The sequence below is a fragment of the Acipenser ruthenus genome, chromosome 2, assembly GCF_902713425.1.
Source record: "Acipenser ruthenus chromosome 2, fAciRut3.2 maternal haplotype, whole genome shotgun sequence".
Classification (NCBI taxonomy): Eukaryota; Metazoa; Chordata; class Actinopteri; order Acipenseriformes; family Acipenseridae; genus Acipenser; species Acipenser ruthenus.
In genome coordinates this window covers 55,839,792-55,856,949 of record NC_081190.1, presented here as the reverse complement: position 1 = coordinate 55,856,949, position 17,158 = coordinate 55,839,792, and the positions used below count along the sequence as shown (strand labels likewise).

Sequence of the window (17,158 nt, the reverse complement as noted above, 5' to 3'; positions counted from 1 at the left end):
CATTACAGTAGCTACAGTACAGTGGTTGCCCCCCTAATTCATGGCGTATGTATTATTGGAATGAAAACAGATTCAATACTGGTAATATAGTTTCCATTCAAAAAAGTAAAGGAGGTCAGTTTGTTAGATGCATTTGGTGGTTTATGGTACTGTCAACACCTTTTGTTTGTGCTACACACTGTTTAGTAAGCCTGAATTTATCTGTTGTACAGTATCAAAAAGGTCTATTTAAGCAATAAGGCATGAGAGGGCATGGGTTGTGCTGGATATTGTCACTTCTTGGTCCGTTGTTAGCCAAAAAGTGACAATATCCAGCACAACCCATGCCCTCAAGTGCCTTATTGCTTTTATAAAACAGAAAATATATTATAAAAAAGAAAGGAGAAATCTATATAGTTTCTAAAGATTTATTAACATTTTGAGGTATAACCTTCCACAACAGAAAATAGTCCCTATGAACTAAAAATAATATTCAAGTAAAACAAAAAAAATAATACTAATAAAGACCTTTTAAAATAACTATAAAAACCTTGCTAGATGTGTTTCAGTTCATTTTTCTTACTTTAAATAACTATAAAAAAAATCCTTGCTTAGTTGTGTATCTGTGAGCTTGCCTGCTCAAAAAATTTGTTTGTTTTGTGGTATTAATTTCATTTAGAGTTTTTTTTGTACCTGTAAAGAGAGTGAGTGCGCAGTAGTCAAGGAGCAGACAGTGAAGAAAGGCGAGTGTCTGATGGTTAAGACATTGCGTGTAGTAATGTCCAACTAAAAGGAAGAAAATAAAACCTGAATATCTGACAACTTTATCCGACTGAAGTTACAGAAAATGACTGGTATGTACTGCAAATAAAATACCAAAACAGTGTCTTGTTTAAAATAGCAAAGTGGTTTGTAGTGCCATGACAGCAGGTATTTTGACAGGTGTTTTCTTTGATTTTGGTGGAGCAGTGATACATGGTTAGCACAGGTGCAGTGATTTGCCTTTGTTCCTAATTGTGACATTGTGCTGGATATTGTAACGGCTTGGAACACTGATGGACCAATCAGCGTGCAGCATTCTAATAATCCGTTTTATAATTAAATGTAAAGTTCCGGTTGGAAACAGATTGTCAAATATTCAGGTTTGCTGTGATAAAAGTGAATAGTGTTCGAAAGGATTTGTCTTGTTTGTACCTAAGCTTACTCACAACAGTAGTTTAAGCGTCTAGAAAAAATCTGTTTGAGTTATCTTGAACTCCAGGAAGCACTCTGTTTGTGTTAACTTTCCTGCTGCCGTTACAGTTTTTACCGTTTTTGTCAGCTGTCTGTGTTTATCCATCTCTTGCCCTAAAAATCGTTTCCTGTTTAGCCTAATTCTTTGTGAACCTCAGAAGATGTGTTATCTCCGCTGCTGCCTGTCTGCTTTACATTTCGGTGTGCGTGCACTCTGTCAGTCAGCCAAACGCTTCTTGGAATAATTTGGACATCTGTGACACCTTCTTTCTGCTGTCCCCCTTTTTCATAGTTCACTAGTGTCCTGACCTCTGGCATTGCCGCTTCACACTAATCCATAGATCTATGGGTCTCTCCCTGCTTCCGCAGGCAGGATTATCTGGAACCTGCTGTTGACACCGCTTCACACGGAGTGACAGATGGTTCTCTTGTCATGTACAGTGAGAGGCCAGTATGTCTGAGAAACAACTCAGCATTAGGAAGTGCCTGTTGTGGAGTCTTTAAATAATGATTGATATATTTCTGGTGTTTTTGGTTTTGGTGAAATGAAAGTATTAATCACAAACATGAAACAAGTACACTCTGTATAACTAAGACATGTCCTCAATATAGCTGATCTTCATGGGAAAAGTAAAAAACTAACAGTACATGGTTTGACTTTAAAAATAACGATAGATGAGAGTTAATATTTTAAGTTATGGGCCTCTAATGTGGGGGTGCATTTTCATCTGTCAATGGCATTCCCCATTATACAGTTGGTCTATGTTAATATTTTAGGATTTGTCCTGAAACACTTCCATGTACTTCCATATGCAATATCAAAAGAATATTAGAATATGAGGTGGGGAAGATCCAAAAGTGTAGTAGTCCCTTTGGTGTGGAATGACCCAGAATCATAATGTACTGCAGTGTATGAACCAGTTACATAAATGGGAATTCACACACCAGACTTTGTGTACTATATAGTGACTCATAGTTTTCATGTAATGTCATAAAACTAAAACTGCCTCAGAAAGACAGCTCATTATCTATTGGTGCATGCTGCTGAGATCATTAGGGAAATTAATACATTGAGATTGAGTAGAAACCTAAGGGATTTGTCATTAAAAAAAGCTACATGAAGTGATTCATAGTTGATGCCTCAGTTTAATAACCCCAAAGTGACTGAAGTGGAACAAACAGTGAGAATAAGGTACAGTATGCATTTGCATTGAAAATGACCCTTTTACTTTGATGTGCATAGCAGCTGTACAGCTGAAATGTCACTGTTGGACAAGCATAAGGGTATTGGATACAGCTCTGTATTGCTGCACAGAAAATTGGTGAGTGTACTGTAGCTCAGATGAGTCCTCTCTGACACACTGCTATGTGATGATTAAATATTTAAACATTTTCTTCGTCAGTAAAGCAGGTGATCAAACAGGTAAATAAATACCCAAATACCAGAAAGTGATTTTAGCTTGCATTGGAAAAGAATATTGCAATTCATATGTGAATATAAAGTGGAATGTGAAGGCTATGCTTCCAGCAGAGACCAAAGTAGTTTACTTTTTTTTTGCTTCATAAATAATTAAAGCATAAAGATAGAAAATTGAAAATTTTAAATTGAAGATAGAAAATTGTGAAAGACTATAAAAATAATTGTTTGCAAAAATAGTACACTAATGCCACAGTACTATACAAGGTTAGAAACTAACAAAATTGTGGTAGTAGTCCAAAGGACTAGTACCTTTTGAAACTTACTAGTCCTGATATGAATTGCTTAAGTTGGAATTACAACAGCAGTTGGGGGCCCTAAAAATATTAGGCTTTTCTTCATTCTAGGCACCTTCGTAAACACTCCTAGAGATCGATGAATCACCAGTTTGCACCTTGTTACTGAGCGATTACTGTACTGTGTGCTGAGAAACTGACACAGACAGCACCAGATAGGATGACAGAGGAAACATTCTCAGCTGTGTCACCTTGTCGACCATGAAGCTCGGTCTGAAATTGACACCGATGACACAAATAAAATGTTTATTTTATTGTTCATTACATGTGTTGCTGTTTACAAAAATGCTGGCTAGTTTGTGGAGTTGGCAGTTACAACCTGTGAGTGATTAAATAACTATAAATTACTACCTACAATAATTAATGTACTCACGTACAGATGCGGTCTTCACTAAAGTCGCGATTTAAAGACATTACGTTTCACTATAGCCCTCAGGATAAAATTGTTAGCTAGGTGGCAGTGGGAGAAAACTGCTTCAGCAAGTTACAGTAGAATCTGCCAGAACTGACGGACACTGAATTTGCTAGGTTGGATACTAATGAGAGCGTAAAACATACAAAAGAAAAACAAGGGAAATGCAGATCTTTTCAAGAAAGCTTTGATGGGAAGTCTCTGATCCAAGTCCCATCGGCAATGTATTCCAATCTGAAACTGCAGAAAAAGCTAAAGATTTCCTTCTCGTAGCACTTTTTACCATCGGTATTTTAAAATATTTGGTACCACAAACATTTCATAAGCTGTAATCACAGGTAAGCTCCTGGAATAGATTACTCAAATAAGCAGTCAGTTTAAGCGCCCCTGGAATACAAGGTACAGTAATGTTCTAAAGGAGTACTCTGAAGATCAAATCTACAAATCCTGTTGAACACTATCAATCTTCTTCAGCAACTCCTTACTAGCAGTCATATAAATCACATCATTATAGTCCAGAATAGGAAACAAAAGCTGCTTAGCTAATTTAAACCTTGATGTAAAATTTAAGCAATGACGTTGGCCATACAAAAATCCGAGTTTTCTCCCAGTTTTACTACATATTTCTTTTTTATGTAAAACATCATTAAGTGGGGTTGGCATTGCAGGGGAGATGAAGGGAGGTTTAATTTCGAGTGACTGTTTTGTAAGCATTATGAATGCTTATTCACCACTGCTACACCACGTTAGAAAATTTACTTTTCCAGCATTTTTGTTAATGCAAGACTGTGAACGTGAGAGTATATTATCTGTACATTTGTTTTACGTACTCACCTAGAGGACTACTGGGAAACAGACATCAACTAGTCCTTATGAGATTTAATTCGCCTTGGGCAAGCGTAAGTTTCTAACCCTGCTATAGGTTGATTCTCTCAGTTCTATTAAAGATGGTGTCCAGTGACGATGTTTCAGTGATGCATTGTATTAACCTCTGGACAAATTAATGCTGGGACAAATATCCGAATATTCATATTCTAAGGCAAAAAAACATGTTGGTGTCTGCCAGAAATTCCACAATTGACATAAATGAGAAGTACATACAGTATCACAACGCGTTTTGCCTTGCACCGATTTACCACCTTGCAGTTTCGAAAGTGGAAAAATAGCTCAGTCTGTGTAGGATTTCTATATTAAAATATAGAAGACCAACACCGCTTCCCTTAGTCCTCTATTTATTCTGACTGTCAAAAAAGTCAGCATTTTTAAAGAGTCCAGATTAGCATGTGCACACAACACAGGCTGACAAGTAGTGATCTTATATGCAGGTTCTGCTTCAGATTTGGGAAGCGAGTCAATTGGGGTCTGTTTCTGTCAGCCATATGATACAGATCAGATACGTCACTCCAAAATTCTTCAGAGTTTGCAACTCTGGCCCAGCTTGCAAAGGAAATGTCTCATTGTGGTCAATGTTTTGCTTTTCTTTCATGTTGCAATCCTAGTTTTTGTTATGTGGAGTGTAATAAGAAAAACAACAATATTTATTCACTGTATTATTTATTTCATTTGAAGTGTTTAATGAAGTTAAAGTAATGTTACTATTTTATGAAAGTGTGTATGGCAAATGTGTTTATTGCAAAGTCACTACAATTTATAATTTATAAAAAAATATATATATATATATATACAGTATATATAAATAATTTAGTCGATGCCAATTATTTTTATTATTTTCTCCAAATTTAGAATGGCCAATTATTTTTTAAGCTCAGCTCACCGCTACCACCCCTACGCTGACTCGGCGAAGACGAACACACACTGTCCTCCGAAGCGTGTGCCATCGGCCGACCGCTTTTTTTCACACTGCAGACTCACCATTCAGCCACCCAAGAGTTACAGCGTCGGAGGACAACACAGCTCTCGGGCAGCTTACAGGCAAGCCCGCAGGCGCCCGGCCAGACTACACGGGTCGCTGGTGTGCGGTGAGCCGAGGACACCCTGGCCGACCTAACCCTCCCTCCCCCCGGGCGACGCTCGGCCAATTGTGCGCCGCCCCCGGGGGGTTCCTGTCCACGGTCGGCTGTGGAATAGCCTGGACTCGAACTCGCGACGTCCAGACTATAGAGCGCATCCTGCACTCCACGTGGAGAGCCTTTACTGGATGCGCCACTCGGGAACCCCAAAAATATATATTTTTTAACAGTAACTACTGTATGACATCCTTTAGTTTTATAGTTAATTCAGAGGCCTTCACAACCTGTTCTTACTTCTGCAACATTTTTCAACAGTGTTACATATAATGGGTTTCTTAATCTTGAATGCATATCCGAATATGAAAATTCCACGTTCGTCCCAGCACTAGTACAAACAAAGTTTTACTTCATCCCTTAAAACTATTTTTTCTGATATGACAGTCCAGCTATATCATGCCCCCGTGAAGGTTTTGTTTATGTTCACAAAAACTCCCATTTCTAATTTTATTAAAAATAACACAGCAGGTACTCCCGCCATTTGCTTACATATATCCAAAAGCCTAGTCAAAGAACAACTTTGTATCTGAACATGCAGCACCTGGTAGTGTATTACACTAAAGATTGACCAATAGAATGCCTTTAATTTAGTCAAGTCTGATACAGTAGCCACAAGGACAGGTGAAATTTAGGACCTGGAATGCCAGGCATACCGATGTAACCACAAACGTAATAAGAAGATAAACGACAAAGACTCTTTGTTTTTCAAGGTTACTGTCCTTACAAATGGCTTGGAACAAATGGGAACTGTGAGAAATATCTGGTCAAGTCTATGATGCCACAATTGTAATACCCTGTCAGAATTAATGTTGTCTGGCTCTATTTGTAGGCATTCAGTTTCACTCTGAACCAGTATCGTATGAATGGGTTGACTCAGAATTTGTCACATAGAAGGGGCATTTCACTCACCAAATGTTTCACCTCATTTCCCATGTACAGTACTGTAACTACTGTGCAATTAGAATGACATAATGCTTATTAACAAGGGCTGAATATTACACTGCGCTCCAAGGACTTCACAGCAAACAAAATGTAAAACATCCATTGCCTTTAACCCCTACCAGTATAAAAACATGTTCAGATTATTTATGGTGATAAAGAAATATACAAGTAAGCAAACTACTGTGAACAGGGGGGAACCAGATTAATGCCTTGAAGATGTCATAATCAGTCCTGAGGCCTGTTTTCCAAAAGCAACTTTAATCTAACCAGCATTGTAAGACTGTAAGTGCAACATTTTTAACTGCAGTGTTTCCCTATCTGGTGTAATCTTGACATGTTCTTGGAGCAGCAAGGGCTGCTGTTGAGAGGGTAGTTGCTTTGAATTGTCAGCAACACAGCAGACACCCTCATAGTTGGCTCACTGCAATACACTTTCACATAAGAGAAATCCTGCCATTTCTTGCGACCCTCTTTGTCATCTTGCGGAGGACCAGTGTTTTGAAGCATTGTTGCAATTTCTTCTCGCATCTTTTTTTGTTTGATTTATCATGTTATCTTTTAGTTTACAGAATAATATTATTTATTTCTACATAATTAATATTTCCAACCAGCTGTGTTTTTTTGTGTGATTTACAAGAAAACTATCATTTACAGGGGTGAGACGATACACTAAGTTCACGATATGATACGTATCATGATACACAAGCCACGATATGATACGTAATCATGATACATATTTTTTATTAAGCAATTTATGACATTCTGTAAGTATATATATATATATATGTATATATATATATATATATATATATATATATATATATATATATATATATATATATATATATATAATATACAGTACTGTGCAAAAGTTTTAGGCAGGTGTGAAAAAATGCTGTAAAGTAAGAATGCTTTCAAAAATAGACATGTTAATAGATTATATTTATCAATTAACTAAATGTAAAGTGAGTGAACAGAAGAAAAATCTAAATCAAATCCATATTTGGTGTGACCACCCTTTGCCTTCAAAACAGCATCAATTCTTCTAGGTACACTTGCACAAAGTCAGGGATTTTGTAGGCATATAGTCAGGTGTATGATTAAACAATTATACCAAACAGGTGCTAATGATCATCAATTCAATATGTAGGTTGAAACACAATCATTAACTGAAACAGAAACAGCTGTGTAGGAGGAATAAAGCTGGGTGAGGAACAGCCAAACTCAGCTAACAAGGTGAGGTTGCTGAAGACAGTTTACTGTCAAAAGTCATACACCATGGCAAGACTGAGCACAGCAACAAGACACAAGGTAGTTATACTGCATCAGCAAGGTCTCTCCCATGCAGAAATTTCAAGGCAGACAGGGGTTTCCAGATGTGCTGTCCAAGCTCTTTTGAAGAAGCACAAAGAAACGGGCAACGTTGAGGACCGTAGACGCAGTGGTCGGCCAAGGAAACTTACTGCAGCAGATGAAAGACACATCATGCTTACTTCCCTTCGCAATCAGAAGATGTCCAGCAGTGCCATCAGCTCAGAATTGGCAGAAAACAGTGGGATCCTGGTACACCCATCTACTGTCTGGAGAAGTCTGGTCAGAAGTGGCCTTCACGGAAGACTTGCGGCCAAAAAGCCATACCTCCGACATGGAAACAAGGCCAAGCGACTCAACTATGCACGAAAACACAGGAACTGGGGTGCAGAAAAATGGCAGCAGGTGCTCTGGACTGACGAGTCAAAATTTGAAATATTTGGCTGTAGCAGAAGGCAGTTTGTTCGCCGAAGGGCTGGAGAGCGGTACACGAATGAGTGTCTGCAGGCAACAGTGAAGCATGGTGGAGGTTCCTTGCAAGTTTGGGGCTGCATTTCTGCAAATGGAGTTGGGGATTTGGTCTGCCTAAAACTTTTGCACAGTACTGTATATATATATATAATATATATTTTGTTATTTCTGTACTTTCACCTAAGGATTGTTAATTATTAAGATATTTAATCCTGAAGAAAATGAGTGCATTACATTTTCAGTAGGCTTCAGATTTCAAAGGACTGGGCTATATCTTTTACTCCCACGAGCCAAATACAGGATAACATACTCTAATAACCTAAAACACAATTTTTATAAATCTGTAGACTCCTAAACTGCCAGAGTAAAAAAAAAAAAAAAAAAGTTTAAATATCTGTCTTCAGCGTTATACGACTCCTATCGTGAAACGACTGTTGACAGAAAAAGTTTCACTTTGTGTATACCCTTTAGGACCATGCGTTTCAGTGGGATGCACCCCCAGGACCAGTTTTTTTTTTGGGCTGTTGTTGCATCTCTTTCTATAAAAATCACTAACAATCTATTTTTTTACAGTAGCATCTTGGAATTGGTGTCGGTTTTTTCAGAACACTCTGAGGAAAATTCTAAAGTACTTCACACAACACAAACTTTCACATTTTTTTTTTCAATACAATATTTCTTTTTTTTTTTTTTTTACACGTTAAATATTTTGGTATTATGCATTCTGCTTGGAGATGCGTGTTATTCTATGACCCGAGGGATCTTGATACTGCCTGAAAGTTTTGTTGAAAAATATTGATGTTTGGGCACATTAAGACACTATTTCACCTGAGTGATTGCAAGGACACGTTTATTCTGAGGTCTTTATAAGCAACAATGGACACTTCTCACGCTTATTTTCTCAAAATAAATATTTATAAATAAGCTAGTTATTTTTTCCATTATTATCAGTACTGTAATAAGGAAAATAAAATGTACCCAATACATTAAGTTCATGAAATACTATCTGCTTATAACCACTCATTTCTTGATATTTCTAAATGTTGCAAAAACATATATATTAAAACACATAAGACAAATGTTCTAATATAGCTATAAGTCAAATACATCGGATTTACAGTGTGTCCCCATTTTTTTTCTAAGCTGTAAACAAGTTATTGTGTCATGTGTTTTGTTTCCTGCCCTCAGAAACAAGCAGGCAGTGAAGTTCAATCCCTCCCCTTACAATGTACGTTCAACTATTGGATAATGGATCTAACCCCTTTCTTTTTATTTGCTGATCAATACATGTGGCGAATTACAAATGAATACATAATTTTGCATGTTTATTGCTGTATTGCAATACATACTCCATGGATCATGGATTGGATCGTTTTATAAAAGATTGCGATGCATCGATATTTTGATGAATCGTTACACCCCTAATCATTTATATATTGGCTAGTTTCAAATGCGTTTCGCAACAAAGCCCTAAAGAAGCTATTCGAGGCCTAATGATGCATGTGAACATCACAAACAAGCTGCATTTTCACGTGTGTTTTTGGGAAATGCACATCAAGAGAGACAAGCAGCTGCACGTTCATTGTGACAGTGATTGTGAGCTCCAAGTACTTCTGTTATCGGGAAACGATCCCTTGCTCCTTGCTGGCATTTTTGGACATTGATTCCTTAAGAAAACCAAAACGTACAGTATTTGCTGTCTTTGGAGGAGGTGTGGAAACTTCTACTGCATCAGCTGCCCACAGAAGCATGTTGAACTTTGTGTAGCAGGGGTGTGCAATTTTTGAGAAAAACATCTTGTCCAAGGGACAAAATGCTGGAAAAAACTACTTCTCCTTCTTAAAAATCTACCTGCCCCCTCCCCGTTGCACAAAACACAAACAAAAAAGTAGAATATAACTTGTAGGATTTTGCTTTTATTTAACAATGAACACAGTCAATCAATTGGTGATTAACGGGTGGATCTAGCCTTGTAGCTTGACTGGTTCACTAAATTCTTCAAGATACACAAAATGTTCTCTGTGACCCCACCTCACCTCAACAATTTTTTTGACATTCTTTCAGTTTGTAACTGCTGAACCCCAGATTTTTAGAGGACTTGTGCATAACCTGTCAAGTTTGTCTGCATTTTTTACTGTTTTTCTACCAAAATGCACACAATACACCATCATTCTGAAAAGACAACATGTTATTTCTTTTGTTTATTTCTATTATATACTTATTTTTGTTATACCGTGTACAGCATTTTATAGCTATTTTTCCTCATCTAACATCTTGTCCCATGATGGCTAACTGAGACACTACTACAGCAAGGTGATCGTGGTTTCATACCCTGTGGGCATTTTCTTTTTTTGGGGGGGTGAGGGCAACATTCTTTCCCTGCACCACTCTCACTGAAAAATAAATACATAAATGAATGAATACATAAACACATTGCTATGAGATTTACATTCTGTATTTTATTTTAAAAGAATAATAATCTATTTAGGGCTTCCGATTTTCGGTTTTTCACCGATTAAAATCTGGTAAAACACACCCGATACAAAAAAAATTGAAATCTGTGGATAGCCAATAAACACCGGGAAAACTGTGGAAATGGTTAATCAATTCACATTGACTTTACCCTATTCCCATTAAAAAATAAAACCTACTACAAAATTTAATAAATACATTTCCCAGTGTTGCTGGGCAATGTCCCGCCTTCCTGACTTGCATCTATCATTGATTCGTTCTCAATACTTTAAACCTGCCCCAACTACTGAATGACAGCAGATTAATAATAATAATAATAATAATAATAATTTATTTCTTAGCAGACGCCCTTATCCAGGGCGACTTACAAGATATCACATTATTTTTACATACAATTACCCATTTATACAGTTGGGTTTTTACTGGAGCAATCTAGGTAAAGTTCCTTGCTCAAGGGTACAGCAGCAGTGTCCCCACCGGGGATTGAACCCATGACCCTCCGGTCAAGAGTCCAGAGCCCTAACCACTACTCTACACTGCTGCCACAGATTCCTACTTTTCTATTGGAGACTCCGCTTGCAAGATTTAAAACAAGATTACAATCAGGATGGAGGCTTGTTAGCGGGAATTCAAGCTGTATTACAGTTAAGATATGGAAGATTTAATAGAATTGTGGCGAAATGTACAAAAATGCCTACACACACAAACCCTAGAAGAATGTGCCCGTGACCGTAGGGATTTCGTTGTGGAAGACAGCAATGGAAAGAAGGTACAATTTAAGTGTGCAAGTACTGGCGAGTTACTATACATATTTTGACAGAAGAAAAAACACACAAGTATTTTGGAAAGTAACAGAAAACACTAATTTCCTACAGTATCAAAAACGAAAGCCCCAAAAAAAAAAACGATTTAAGCACGGAAAAATACAATTAATAAAACCCGAAAAACAGAAGCCCTAAATATATTGTACAGATAATCTAATATATATATATATATCTAAAATAAAATAAATAAATAATAGATGGGCTTCAGTGAGTTACAGGAAAATAGAAAATAATTATCCAGGGTTTGTGTGACATCATAAATTACGAGACCGAAGGTCGAGTAATTTATAAATTGTCACAGAAACCTGAGATGGACTTGTTTTCCTGTAACTCACTGAACAGGCCCATCTATTATTTTTTTATAATACATGAATACCGTTATGATGCTAATATTAAAGAAGACGAGGTTCAGCAGTACAGTTTTTTTTTTTGTGTGTTTTAAATTTTTTGTGTGTTTTTTTGGGGGTTTTTTTTAGTGTTTTTCAGTGCTGTCCTTGTTTTAATTTCCCGTTCCTCTCCAGTTTCTCTGAGATACGAATGTACCAGCTTTATATCATTTTTTTATTATTATTATTATTTTTTTTTTAACGTATTCTCATTTGTTGATCATTGATGAAGACTGTACTGTGGGTGTTGTCGAGCGATTGAAAACGAGACATTTTGTGTTTGAATTGAAAGTGATGGTCTCGGAGTCGAATGGGTCAAAGTTCAAGTATATTTTCCTCTAGAGGAATTATCATTTTTTGACGTGTTTTTTTTTAATATAGTGTTTTAAATCTAAAAATGTAAACTTCACTTTTTTGTTTTTTAAACATCCCAACAAGTACACGCTTGACCACAAAGTAGACTCAGAAATTGTTTTATAAATTACACAACACATTTTTTTGTAATCCTCTAATACCTTAACGACTAAGGTGTTTTCTTTTTTTAATCTAAAATTTAATAAAATACCTGAAGTTTAAAAGATTAGTCTGTACCTTGCCAGAGGTCCTCTTGTCAGCCATTTCTTGGTTTCTTTGTAAGCAATGGACTTTATTCACGCAGCTGCCATGTTGGATTTGAAAACGAGGCTTGGTGTGCAAGCTACTGTCATGGCCGCCGCAGCCACTGATAACTGGAGTAAGTCAATGATTTGTGTACCTCCAATAAAGCAGAAAGAAATGGATAACTGGACGAATAATGATGTGTGAATTCCTAAAAGCACACAACAGAAAGGGTACAGCAATTGGATCGAGGGTTACAGTCATGACATTTGAAGATGAATTGGCAAGTGTCTTAGCTGGCTATCAGAAAGTGAATACTGTGCTGTGTAAACGCAACTGTCTGAGTTGACCTAAAATTGGCCTACCCCAAAAAGAGGTCTTTAAGCCTGTACAGTAGGTCTGTCCTACAGTAGCTCTGCTGTAAACAGTCGGCTTAGAGGTAGGGATATAACGCTATATGAAGAAGTTAATAAAAGTTATTGAGTATTGTTTCTTGATGTGGCCTAGACGCAAAGAAATGCACAGAGTCATTTCCTTCAAATATTGGTTTCTTTTATTCAATATGCATAGGCGCTGCGTGGACCAAAACTTAAGTTCAAAACAAAAGCATAACAAGACAAAATATGTTAGCAATACTGTAGGTTTGATCCTCCAGGACTCCTCGATCGACAAGTCTCCAATACTAGTCTGAGTGAAAGAGAAAGTGAGCTGAGCTGAGCGCACCTTGATTAAGTAGCCATTGACCTCAGCCCCCCTCCTTCCTTCTCTCTGTGGGTTCAGTCACCCCGCCACCCTGTGGAGGGTCTTGTGTACATGTTGTAAAGAAAACTGGTTCTGGCTCACACTGCATATGTTCTTTTGTGCTTAACCTACACTATCTCTTGAGGGCATCGGTTCCTCCAGCAATGTGCGATTGTGTTTATTCCAGCAGTCAGACGGTCGTCTTCAGTGCAATTAAATTAAATCTTGCAGTCTCATATTTACCAGTTACTATACCTCCTCTGATAATCTCCTTTTAAAACTAACAGAGCGTACAAACCTGCAAACACGTGTATCTTATATTGCATTCCATCTTCTTTCCATGTTATCCAACACTATACTAATGTCACAATATGATATGTATCATGATATGCAGGGCACCATACAATATGTATCACAGTACATGTGGTGGTCCTGATGGTCTACTTGTATGATGCATAATAACATAAAATGGTTATTTACGAATGGGCTGTTTTGTTAAAAGACAACAATTAAATGTGGTAGGGAGAGTGTACATACCAACACTGTATATCATTCAAGAACCACTTTGTGAACTAGAATAAGCTATGTTGTGCTTTTGGTCTTGCTTCACAATACAAACGATACAAACGTCTATTATGATACAATATACCATGTAAAGAAAGTTTCACAATTACACCCTTTAGCAGAGGCTTCGTGGATGTTTATCGTTTTCAGTCTTTTCTTGTCATTTTTGGTGCAATATATATATTAGTTTGGTTTTACCCCCTATGTTTACATTAAAGTATGGTAAAGCATAGGTAAGCAGTGTAAACCCCTGGTATTTAAAGTATTTTAAAAATCATGGTAAATGATGGTAAATGCATACTATGACCATGGGAAAAGCGTGTGAAAACTGCAAAATTACCATGGAAATGTACTGTGGTAAACTTTAATAAGGGAGTCTACTTTTAGTACTGACACGCTAACATTTCTCAGAAGAAAGAAGTGCCACATACATTAGTACAACCCAGTCTTTCTCTTTTAATTTCCCTATTTGTCACATTGTTTGTTTGCGTTTTGGCTAATGTTTCCCCTTATCCATATCCGATGTAGGAATGTACTACATAGTGATAAAGATTAGTTTACAATAACATTTACAATGACATGAAAATAAATATAATAATGGTGCTAGACATAATATTGTTGCTAAGTTAGAATCCTGCTGTTTGATGTACTCTGCAGGATACAAAAAAATGTACTGTTGACTTAATGTACTGTGTACAGTAGGGTTGGGACAATATAGAAAATCTCAGAAATGATAAAAAAAAATGCGATAGTTGCAATTATGTCTGCTGTTTTATACAAATATAAAAATTAAGTAGCCCCTCGCTAAACCAAGGACCGGTTACCTGGGATAATAAAAAAACAAAAACAAAACAAAACAAAAAAAAACGCATGCACATTTATACTGCTCAATTTATTTTAAATGTATTTCCCTTTTTGCTAAATTACCATTTCTGTGTTGTGTTCGTTGTACACATTACATTAAGAATGACTGTAAAATCCAATGACTCCAGTGCATTCATTGTGTCACTTTAGCCTGTAGGCTACTGTAAATAATAATGGTAACACAACAAATAAATCAGAATTCGGAAATAATAAATGATTATTTTAAGTTGAAACTAAAGGAATTTAGCTCTCTTTTTTTTTTTTTTAAATAATTTAGTCATTGTCAATTATTTTTTTATTATTTTCTCCCCAATTTGAAATGGCCAATTATTTTTAGGCTCAGCTCAGCGCTACCACCCCTGCGCTGACTCAGGAGGGCGAAGACGAACGCACGCTGTCCTCCAAAGCGTGTGTCGTCAGCCGGCCGCTTTTTTTTCACACTGCGGACTCACCATGCACCCACCCAAGAGCTACAGTGCCGGAGGACAGCACAGCTCTTGGGCAGCTTACAGGCAAGCCCGCAGGCGTCCGGCCAGACTACAGGAGTCGCTGGTGCGCGGTGAGCCGAGGACACCCTGTCCGACCTAACCCTCCCTCCCCCTGGGCGGCGCGCGGCCAATTGAGCGCCACCCCCTGAAAGCTCCCATCCTCGGTCGGCAAAGGAATAGCTTGGACTCGAACTCGTGACGTCCAGACTACAGAGCGCATCCTGCACTCCACGTGGAGCGCCTTTACTGGATGCGCCACTCGGAAGCCCCCCTCACTTTTTTTACCCAACTGCTTCACAGTACACAAAACAACAAAATAGTTAATATCGCTGCATTTACAAGCTATGATACCATACAGTACCTTACATATACTGCACACAATAAATACATAATAAATCAATTATAAATTGACATAGAATAGTTTACAGTGTACGCGTGGCTGCAAGAAACACATAGCCTACCTGCTATTTTCTAAAATAGTCCACAGTTGTTTTCTGTTGGTATGATAACCTTAGTGTAGCATATTTTGCAGATAGGATACCTCCTTGAAATAGGTACTGAACTTGTAGCATTTTTTCTTTTTTGTTAAGCTGCTTGGAAAGAGAGTGCTCACTGCTGCTTTCACTCGCCGCCTTTCTCAACAAAATCTCTCAAAAGCCTCACAACTCACAAGAACAGATGGGATACTTGGAATTACCTGTGGAATAATTAAACAAAAAATATCATAAAAATTCACCTGTCATTAAAAATCGTCATAATGAATCCAATATCGTACATTTCCGATAACTCTGTAATTATTTTTATAAAGCATTTTTTTTTTATACGATATTACCGAATTGTCGTAAATCGCCCCAACCCTAGTGTGCAGTATAAGTTTTCTACAATATGCACACCTTTTGTGACCCAAAAGTGACTTTACTGAAAGGCCATGCATGTTATCTACAGGTATTGCATGAGGTTCACAATTTGTGTTTTTTTTTTTTTTTTTTAACCCTTTAAACATCAGGCTGTTTAGCCAGTTATCAGAATTACATCAATTAAAAATCCATCTTTGAGAGTATACTGTAGCTGCTGCAGGCCCACATTACCCTGCTTATTGGCTGGCCCAGCAGCCACTTATAATGCATGTACATGCATGTGCTTTTGACTGTACGCCTTACTTTGTTGTTTAAATAAGTAGGGTTTAAAGACATAGTACAGTAACCCCTATATTCCAACTTCTCTCTTGTGTGTATTGTTTGTTTAAAATACAGACTGACTATCTATTATTATTATTATTATTATTATTATTATTATTATTATTATTATTATTATTTTTAGTAAGCAGGCTATTGGTCTACCTTTTAGTGGGTGTTTCAGGAAAACTTTGTAGCCAATGATGGTGCAGCAGATTGCAATGTAGATTGCACTGTGTTTCCAGTTACTATTGTTCTTAAACTGTAAAGTCACAGGATACTTACTGAATGTTTTCTTTCCCACTGTGTAGGTTCTGCATTAACTTCTCTGGAGTTTTCTGTCTGACAACCTGTGGTCTCTATGGAACTGAGGTATGCACATTTTAATGTCATTCTTTTATGATGTGTTAACCAGGGCTAATTCTATTGACGTTAAGGCATCTATGGACTTGTTGCCAAGATGACAAGTGTACGTAATCATTTTGGGGTGCTACACTGATGTGTTTTTAGAACTTGAAAAAAATCGTTACATTTAAAAGACACACTATGGTGCCATTTTATTTGTAATGGTGCAGTAGTTTTTTTGGTAACCTGTACACATACTGCATGCTCCTATACAAAACTAAAAGGTGCATTGTATGCTTTTAATAGAAAACCACAACCTTTCTGAACTTGCCTTAGGTGTGGGATGCAAGTACGGGAGGTTTTGATGCATTTAGTTGTGAAGTCAACAGTACAGTAGGTATAGGTTTTATAGTGCTTGCACTCCTTAAGGGACCTTTACTGGTACGCGACAGGCTTGCCACTGGTACACACCGACAGTTATTTTATGACAGTATGATTCCTCAAAACACAATGCTCCCTCAATCGCACCATCGTAATGTATCAATCTGTCTGTA

At 37.3% G+C, this 17,158-nt stretch overlaps 1 protein-coding gene across 2 annotated transcripts in view; it reads left to right on the top strand.

Moving 5' to 3' along the window:
- LOC117409200 (protein furry homolog-like) overlaps positions 1 to 17,158 on the top strand; it is a 207,520-nt gene that overhangs the window by 38,245 nt on the left and 152,117 nt on the right. For both annotated transcript variants that reach the window (XM_058997432.1, XM_058997427.1), the window contains one exon: positions 16,571 to 16,631. The gene's annotated coding sequence lies outside the window, so the exon portion shown is untranslated. The remainder of the gene's footprint in view (positions 1 to 16,570; positions 16,632 to 17,158) is intronic.